General features: G+C 47.5%; 1 long non-coding RNA gene across 1 annotated transcript in view; it reads right to left on the reverse strand.

The window, feature by feature from the left end:
• Positions 1 to 9,405, reverse strand: part of LOC144177785 (uncharacterized) — a 46,621-nt gene extending 37,216 nt beyond the window's left edge. The window contains exon 1 of the long non-coding RNA XR_013323853.1: positions 9,268 to 9,405. This is a non-coding gene — a long non-coding RNA (uncharacterized LOC144177785). The remainder of the gene's footprint in view (positions 1 to 9,267) is intronic.
• Positions 9,406 to 9,924: the final 519 nt, after the last annotated feature.

Consider the following 9,924-nt stretch of genomic DNA (forward strand, 5'->3'; position numbering starts at 1 on the left):
ATAAAACTTTAGTTGCCATCCTTCCTGAGCGTAACCACCCGGGAGGGAGGACCCGTATGGGCGCTTCGTCAGACGACGGCCAGAAGCCCCTAGTTACTGGCGGCGTTTTCCGCCAAATGTACGACCGCACCTTGTACTTCGGGAATGCAGCTGAGCAGCGTGGCCTCCCACTGCTCGTAATATATGTGGAATCCGTAATTGGCGGGCTGGGGTTTGAGATGGCAGGCCCAAATCACCCTGTGTGAGTGAAGCATCTAATACGCCACACAATTTGCCCGTGCCCTGGAATTTTTATGGGTACTGTCGATGGCATAGGGCGGGGTGTGGAAAACTGCATGTCTGCAGCCTACGCCGCGCTACTGATTGTCCTCTTGTCAGGGATCTGTGAGCTGCCGGAAGTTTAAGGCTACTCAGCCTTTAGTGCTGTGTAATTTCCTGATATGTCCAGAGCATATCCCTCCCGCCTCCGCCCCACCCCCCGTGTCAAAAGGCACCTCTTCGGACTCGAGGTGTCAGCCTGGTTGCAGAATCCTTAGGCTGCCTCGTGTGCCATCTCGTCCCCAGGGAGGGACGACTACGATGGTGTATAAATCAGACGGGCTTGTCTGTCTGTAGTGTAAGATCTGGCCCGTAGTATATGCGCCACTTCCGTAGAAACTCTCCCTATTGCGTAGTTTCGCGGGGCGGTCTTCGAATCGGATATAAAGATGATGGCCCGTGTACCCGTGATGGCGAGTGCGATAGCCACTTCTCTCTTGTCTGGGCCGGACGTAGTGATTGAACAAGAGGATATCGCATTACCTAGCTGGTCAGCCACACTTCCGTTATTGCGCTTCGGCCAGGGTATCTCGCCGTGTCTACGTAGCAGTCCTCAGGGTTAGGCTGGTACTGCTTGTGTAGCGCCATGACCCTTGTGTGTCTGCGCTCAATTCGCTGTTAAAAATTCAGTTCCATTCTACCAAGTAAAGGTGGATCAGCGAATCTGCTTGTGCGTTATTGGTTAGCCTCAAACTCCCGCTCACACTCTACCTTCGCGCCGGGGTAGCGTTAAGCGGGACTTTAGCCTCGCCGACGTCTTGTATTTTCCACCGCACACTATTAGGAGTCCGGACGAGCATCGCGCTTGCGATTGGCATTCGGTTCACTATCATCATAGGGTGTCTCCTTAGACTGCGTTCGCGCCCATATTTTTCAATGACTAGCGTTCACTGTGCAACACAATGGGAGAAGGCAGATCACTACGACTAAACTTATACTGATCTTCTGAATGTCGACTTCACTTCTAAACAGTCTGCCTTGTGCCATGGATACCCTGCCGCCCGCACCGCACGAATGCCCTTCAATGTTCCCGCCGGTGCCTGCGTCGCTGCTGCTGCCCTTCCCCTCATGGTCACGAGGCACGGAAACAGAACTGACGTCACACCGCTACGATATAAGCTTCACCAAAGGCCGCGCGCTCTTCAGTGGGCTCGGCAGCACACCAGTGATGGCCCGTACTCACTTGCAACGCCTGCTTTTTGTGCAGGTAAAAAATTCCTGTTCCCTATTTTCCAAGCGTACCAAATACGCTGCTTTGCTAGTGCTGCCGAGCCCCAACTGTTGCTTAGAGATTGTTTGTAGTTGTATTCGTGCCCTGCGAGTGCTGTTGCTATTATGTGGTGACATCGAGACTAACCCTGGCCCTGCAACTCGGTCCGCTAATGCTGAAACCCCTAGCGACATTATGTCTGTCCTCAGCGATACCCAATCCGGACAGGCAGCCATCCTTAATGAAATGAAATCCATACGCTCTACGCTGCTGCAACACGAGGAAAAATTTGAAGAAATTACTAAAAGACTCTCTAAAATTGAAGACAACTGCTCTGTAATAGCCACGGTAAAAGAAAAGGTCGACGGCTTGCAGACACTAACTGAGCAAAACTGCGGTGATATCGCTAGACTTGTCGCCAGGATGGACGACTCTGAGGACAGACAGCGACGATCCAACCTTGTCTTTTACGGTTTTGAAGATGACAGTGACGAGACTTGGGCACAGTCTGAGAAGCGCGTCATCGATCTATGTCTTGCTAATCTTGAAGTCTCAGTCCAATCTAGAGACATTGAACGCGCTCACCGCATAGGGCGTTTTCAAACAAGTAAAAATAGGCCCATCATTGTCCGGTTCTGCCATTTCAAGGACCGAGAACTAGTGCTGTCTAACGCCAAAAACTAAAAGACACCAACTACAGCATTAGTGAAGATCTTTCCCCCAACACGCGCAAGGCCCGTAAGCACCTCATTGAATTTGGTAAAGCATCTCGCAAGACGTATAAACTTCGGTACAACAAGCTAACCATTGACGACACTACTTACGTTTTCGATCGTTGTTCTGAAAAAGTAATCCCCCTCCGCCCATAGCTACCACCTCCCACCCCAGCGAATCCTAAATTAAACCCTGAACTTTTGTCAATTGTACACACTAATATTAGAAGCCTCTTGCCGAAACGCGACTCGCTCTTTAATCTTATCAGCACGACAGAATGCAACTTTGTTCTTTTAACTGAAACGTGGCTAAACCCTTCAATAAGCGATTCCGAATTGACACCATGCTTTCCTGGCTTTACAATTTTTCGGCGAGATCGTGATGGTAAGCGGGGTGGTGGCATTCTTATAGCTGCTCACAGTCGATTAAATTGCTCCCCAGTGGTCATACCTTCCAGCCTCGAATTATTGTTTGTCTGCTGCAGAAATTCATATCCTCCGGTTATCATTGGAGTCTGTTACCGCCCCCCAGACTCAGATGCTTCATTTATCGCTAATTTCCACAGTGCTCTTAACTTCCTGAATGCCTCTCATCCTAACACACCGGTTATTTTAATGGGTGACTTTAACTTTCCAGGAATAAACTGGTCTAACCTCGCGCTCACGGTATCTAAACACACTATGGAAAGCGACTTTGTTAACACGTGCTTAACATTTGGTTTATCTCAACTTGTTTCCTTCCCAACGCGAGTTACTGGGCACTCTTCAAATATTCTTGACCTCATTCTCACGTCACACCCCGGCAATCTTGTATCGTTAGTTCCTCTCCCCGAGATAAGTGATCACGCTGTACTTCACGCTTCGTTTTCTAATCAACTACCAGGCCCAAAACTTTCCAAGAAAACCCTCACGCTCTACGATAAGGGTAACTATGCCGCTTTTAACAATGAACTATCCATATTTTGCGACTGGTATTTAAACGACTTCTTCCAACGCCCCCTTGAAACTAACTGGTCTTTGTTCAAGTGCAAAATCCATGATTTGATCAATAGGTTTATACCCACAATTACAATTACGGAACGGGCGTCTTCACCTTGGTTTAACACATCTCTTAAGCGTCTTAACAATAAGAAAAAGCGATTATATCGCTCGGCTAAACTGTCTAACACCGCGAGTGCTTGGAACAGGTACCGCGGAGCAGCAAAGGAATTTGAATCGCTTGCTGCGAAGGCTAAGCCTTCTTTTTTCTCTTCTACATTACCTAATATGCTACGCAATAATCCTAAACAATTTTGGAGAGCCATTAACCCCAACCCCACAAAAACATTATCATTACTTGATGAACTCGGTGATCCTATTCCAGATCATATTACCCCTCAAGTATTAAATTCTGCCTTCTCTTCCGTATTTACCCCTGAATCTTGCAGCCCGCTTCCAGACTCCCCATTCCTTGATTATCCGGTCATGCCAGGCATTACATTCGATTCATACGGAATTGCAAAACTAATTGACGAATTGAAACTAACGTCATCCGCGGGAATGGACGGAATTAATTCCAAAATACTGAAAAACACTAAGCCTGTAACAAGCATTATTCTTTCATACATATTTCAGCAGTCCATTTCATGCGGAGTGGTGCCGGAGGACTGGAAGCTTGGTAAGATCGTTCCTGTCCCGAAAAAAGGTCTTTCATCTTCGCCGAGTAATTATCGTCCCATTACGAGTAATTTCGATCCCAAGTGTATGCTCTAAGTTAATGGAACACATAATTTATTCCCACATAGTACATTTTTTACGTTCAGTACATTTCTTTCACCCTAACCAACACGGTTTTCAAAAAGGACTTTCATGTGACACTCAACTCGCCCTGTTCGTTAACGACCTCAGTTCATGCCTGAATATTAACATACCTGTAGACGCCATTTTCATTGATTTCGAAAAAGCCTTTGATAAAGTTCCCCATAATAGATTATTTTTGAAGCTTTCACGTCTTAACATTAATTGTCTTGTTTTTAATTGGATATGTGACTTCTTGACTAACCGTAAGCAGTTCGTTTGTGCTAACAACCATCGCTCCTCCTTATCCGCGGTAACCTCCGGCGTACCTCAAGGCACGGTCCTTGGTCCTCTACTATTCCTAATCTATATTAACGACCTCCCCAATAACTTGGCTTCTAACATTCGTCTATTCGCAGACGACTGCGTCATTTATCGTCCTATTCACAATGCACGCGACACTGTCATCCTACAGTCTGACCTTTCTTCGATTCAATCATGGTGCGAAGAATGGCTGATGTCCCTTAACATAAAGAAAACTTGTGTCATTTCTTTCCATCGCCGTCAATCTTATTCCTCCAATAAATACTTCCTGTTTGATTCTGAAATTACAGCAGCAAATTCATGTAAATACCTCGGTATCACTCTAACGTCAGATCTGACCTGGTCATCCCACATAATGAACATCACTAATGACGCTAACCGTGTTCTTGGCTATCTCCGTAGAAACTTACGTCTTGCCCCACCTTTTGTTAAACTTTTAACCTATCTAACACTAGTTCGCCCGAAGCTAGAATACACATGTGCCATCTGGGATCCCCATCATATCTCTCTTATTCAAACACTTGAATCCATCCAAAATCGCGCAGCCAGATTCATTTATTCAGACTACTCCTATCACAGTAGCGTCACCGAACTAAAATCTCGAACTAACATGGTTAACTTAGCTTCACGCCGAAAAATTTCAAGACTGTGTTTGTTCCATAAATTTTATCATGCATTGCACCTAAACCATGTTATCATTCCAGCTCATCGTCTTTCATGCCGCATTAGCCATTCGAAAGCCGTTTATCCACCCCGTGCGCATACCACTGCTCATCACTCTTCATTTTTTGTGCAAACATCAACAGAATGGAACGATCTTCCTGCTGACATCGTGCACCACTCCAGCATCGCCCATTTCAAAGAAGCCATCGAACAAATCATCTGTTTGTGAACTGTCTACCCCCTCATGTAACACCCCTTGACTGGGGCCCTTGAGGTATTATAAATAAATAAAATATTGCAGGGAAAACATTTTCAGGGTCAATATTAAATTAAAATATGAAGCACCGGAGGCGAACAGGTGGCAGAGAGAGAGAGAGAGAGAGAGAGAGAGAGAGAGAGAGAGACAGAGAGACAGAGAGACAGAGAGAGACTTTACAGACAGTGACCTAGGTCCAGGTCAGCTAAAAGATGGAGGCTGAGGTATTACTCTCTTTATAGCAGTCCAGAACATTCTCGGAAATCTTATGGACATCAAGACAGAGAGCCCTCTGGGCGGCCCCAGCGTCTGTTACGGGTTGGGGAGCCAGCCAAGTCTCCCATAAGGTGATGCGGCAGAGGGAGGGGGATGTTGGTGGGTGCAAATCCTAGTAGGAATGAGGTATATAGGGGTCTGTGCCGCAAGAAGGGAAGGTTGAGGGACTACGATGCAAATTGTGGGGAGATGGGAGGGAGGAGGTATGAGCCCGGTGGAGAACGCTTTGAGCGCTAGTGAGACGTAGGTCTTGAGAATGGTAGGCTTTGCGGGCGAGGGTACGGAAGAGAAGGGTGAATTTACGAGTCGCGCGATGGCAGAGACGAATTAAAGGAGGATGTTATGAGCTTGGCCAGAGACCCGGGGATAGGGGGATAGATCACGGGAAAACGCTTTTACTCTTGCGGTGCCATCAACGTTGGCGCGGCTGGGAACCCATACCAAGACAAAGAGGTGAAGAGGATAGCTCTTGAGGGTGTGAGCACCTAGGTTAAATAAGGTGGTGTTGGAGGTATAGCGTAAATACTTTAGAACGGCGTATTGAAACCCTGCGAATATTTAAGTGGGGTGTTCGGTGGAGGTTGTGAGGGTGACATGCTCCATGGCAAGAGCGATGAAGTGCTCCTAGAGGTAGTTGGCGTCTGGCGGCCGGAGAAATGCCGGTTTTGCGGAGACCAACGACGAGTGGCGTAAAAAGGCTGTGGTTCCTGTTTGCGTAGAGTACAAATAACTGGAGTCTGTAAAATATACCGCCGATCTCTGCTTTTCTAGGAAGGAGACATGCTTGGTGAGGACTTAACATCGCAGAAAGCGGCGAGTGGTATCCCTGGAGGGGTTCATAATCTCAGGTAAGTATTCAATGCTGGGACGAGGGAATGTTGTCCAAGAAGGGGAATTGTGGGGAGTGGGGACAGCGACGCGGTTGGGTAAGCCATCGTCTGCAACAGTGCCTCAGCCTAGTTAGGTGTCTGAAGGCGTTCAAGTTGGGCTTGTTCCTGTATCCGAATACGTTCTTAGATAGTGTTATATATGTGATGGTTTCAGTAGGAAGGAGGAGCGCAGGTGCGGTAGGCAAAGGCACTGGCAACGGCACTGTAGGCAATAGCACTGGGGGACCGGCCGTTAAGAATTGTGGGGCGCCTGCCGAGCGTTCGTCCGCCATATACCCCGTCGCTTAAGAGAGACATTGGGTTGGTAGGAAAGCCGAAAAGCCGGCTTGGTTCGACCACCCGCTGGTTGTCCGGTCTATAAAAGGGAACATTTCTGCGGGCCGTAGTATTCGGGGGGAAGTGAGCCGGGTTTCAGCTGGGTCCATGGTCGGATTCTCGGAATCACGCTGCCGTGACCGTGCGAGCAACTCGAGGCTTCGACAGCAGAAAGGGAGAACCGGAGGAATCGTCTTCGGGCAGCAGAAGAGAGCGGATGCCCTGGAAAGTTCGTCCGGACGACGCGTGGCCTGGGGCCTTGTTCGTTAAAATGAATTGGAAACAAACGCCCATACATTTCATCGTCACTGGTCCGCAGTCTGGCATCCTTCGGAACAACGAGCCGAGAACACCGGCCGGAGAGCCGAGAGAACAAACTAGCAGTTTTTCTTTCATACGGACTCAAAAACTGGAGAGGTAGGTTATAACAGCTCCACTGAAAAAACTGAAATTACCTTGAGAAGGAGCCAATTTGAAATTAAACGGAAGAGTTTGGGACGCCTACAAGGTATTCGACCCATCCTTCCTATTGTTTCGTTCACTTTTTCTGCTAAGTGATATTCTTAGATGATTCACTTTGTAAGAACAGAAATCGCAGCCGCGAGACTTGTATGAATGTTCTGGCCGTTTTCCATTGAGGGGGAATGTGACCCGTGTCCCCCACACACGTTAAAGAGGGGGGTGACAGTCGCGATAACCTCCGTTAGGTTACCGTGTATTTTGTTTGTGATGCCGCTTGGTCCCAGAGCGGAAGCGGTCCGGAGCGCTGCAATGGCGTTTCGTACCTGGCTTAACATGATGGGACGGTCAAAGGAGCAATTGTCACGGCCCCAAAGGGGGGAACGTCTCGCTACCCGAAGGTGTGATGTAGAAATCCTGGAATGCCTCAAGAAGTTAAATGTTCGTTCTGTTAAATTTGTGGAAGACCACGCTGAACTTGAGTCGTTGCGGGGTCTTATTTTTCACATAATCTATTCGACAACGCTTAATTCCCCATGTCTTAGCCATCCTTACCTCTCTTTCCATGAAATCACAGGCCGCATGCCAATTCTGTCGCAAGAGTTTCCGCGCATAATCCTCGATGTCCCGGTCAAGCCGGGCAATCTGACAATGTAAGTTGGAATTCAGCTTATATTTGCGGATTCGCTGTCGAAGACAGTTCTTGGCCTCCCACGTGTGGAAGAACCGTGCGTCTATTCGGCACAGACATGCCTCTGCAGATTAATTTCGTTGCTGTGTCAGCATACGACGGAGTTTCTTCGTTCATGTTACGCGTTATAATAATCAGTACTAAGATTTTTGCTTGCGGGTTACGCCACGTGGTCTCTCCCCGCATGCTTTGCGGAAGCATAAGTCGGGCGTCACGTCACAACTCACACTGTTTTCGGTAGGGCTTTGTACGATGGATCTGTTAGAAAGCTGACGCCCCAAAGAAAGAGGAGGCCAAAGACTCACCTCATAACTGCCTCTCGTGTTAACAGCAGTGAGGGTAGATGGTCGAAGGAGGGCTCTAAGAAATGGGGAGACAGCGCGGCCCGGGAAAGGGAAACAGCAGCGCTGGAGGATAATAGGCCGCTAAAGTACGTGCAACACGATCCGCCTTGTCTGGTGGCGCTGTGAAGGTACCGACAGGGGCTAACAGGTGGCTCCTGAATATGGCGAGTGGGCACGAGCTTTGGAGGGTGCTGTTCATAGGGCTGTCCGAGTGGTATGGGCTGTGGCCGCATAGTTGAACAGAACGCTCAAGGGTAGATCAACAGAAGGTCCAACTACGCTTTCGCCTTCACATTCTTAGAAAGTTCGAAGCATCTCACATATTATTATTCCCGGGCATATAACACTTTGGAAAGAAGAACTGCATCTTCGACATAAGGCCACGCATGCATGTATTCAGCGCTTGCATGTTACTGCGTCGGCGTTTTTGCCATTCACCGACCTCCTTTACCCACGTATTCGTGGCGCGGGATATTACATATTGCAGTGGGGAAAAGCACATGTTTTTGCGCTTTCGGAATTTTATGCATTATTAAGCAAATGCTGCTGCGTCCAGTTGCATATTTGTAATCATGACACGCGGACCTACGGATGTAGGCCAACTTGCGTTTACATTTCCCTTTCGCTTCAAAGATTCGCATCAGCCTCGCAGCCTCCCAATCGCTGAAATGTGTTGTTGGAGCAGAATTCTTCGAAAGCTCGTACAGCAGCTTCACCATGTTGCATACTTGCCCTTTATATTTCAGGGTTCGCGACGTCTAGCTACTCCCCGCGCCAGCGGTAAGGGCTTTCTAATGGGAGGATTTTGTATTTACGATTCTGTTTTACAAATGCATTTACTGTATTTTGTGCCCAAAACGCGCCTTCTGCCACTTTGTATTCCTAGGTAACGGAACCATCATAGCTTAGGAGTTTACCTCCACAGTAGAAAAGAATCTCCCAAATATTGTTTTTCTTTTACCAAAACACGCGCACTGTCATTTCTTTAGAGATGCCTAAGTAACGTTCATAAGGAAAAGTGAGCATACTCACGAGATCGCGGAAGAGACCAGTAATGAAGAAATAAGCGAAAGAGAGGAAGCAAAAAGCATTTTGGTGCTGGTCGCGGAAACGTATTTCTTGAATGCTGCTGTTACATGTCAGGTGAAATACTTTTCATTTTGCACGCCATAGCAGTGTCATGCTTTTCCCGACATTGATCAAATAAACACGCCTTATATTCAAAAGGAATGGCAAAAGTTCTTGTCGTCAGGAGTTTTTCCGGGAACCAATCTGTTTTCATTGCAGACAGAAAGAATTCTATAACTTCCGACACGTCAATCTTCTGCACCACAATGCATGTAAAAAAACTCAACAAGAACATAACGGAACAATCTGATGACCTATTCCAGCGCACTTTGATAGGAGGCAGGAAAGACAGCCAGAGATCAGGAATGCCACAAACCGTCATGCAGAAAACAAAACGCATTGTTTTGAGTACCTGTTGAAAATACCAGTTGCTATTGTTCCTTCAAAGTATTACCAATGCAGCTTTTCCAGTCGAATGTCATAGGCAAAGTTGAATGCCACTAGAAGCGCTCGAAAGTCCTTACTAGCGTGTTCGGCTTCTTTTGTTCCATGTTTTGTGCGCGACCGGAAAAAAAAGAAAGCCTTCGAAGCGCAAAACAGGCAGGAAAATGGGAAAAGGAA

This window comes from Haemaphysalis longicornis, unplaced genomic scaffold, assembly GCF_048455015.1.
Source record: "Haemaphysalis longicornis isolate Haplotype H1 unplaced genomic scaffold, Haemaphysalis longicornis Haplotype H1 scaffold_31, whole genome shotgun sequence".
NCBI classification, from domain to species: domain Eukaryota; kingdom Metazoa; phylum Arthropoda; class Arachnida; order Ixodida; family Ixodidae; genus Haemaphysalis; species Haemaphysalis longicornis.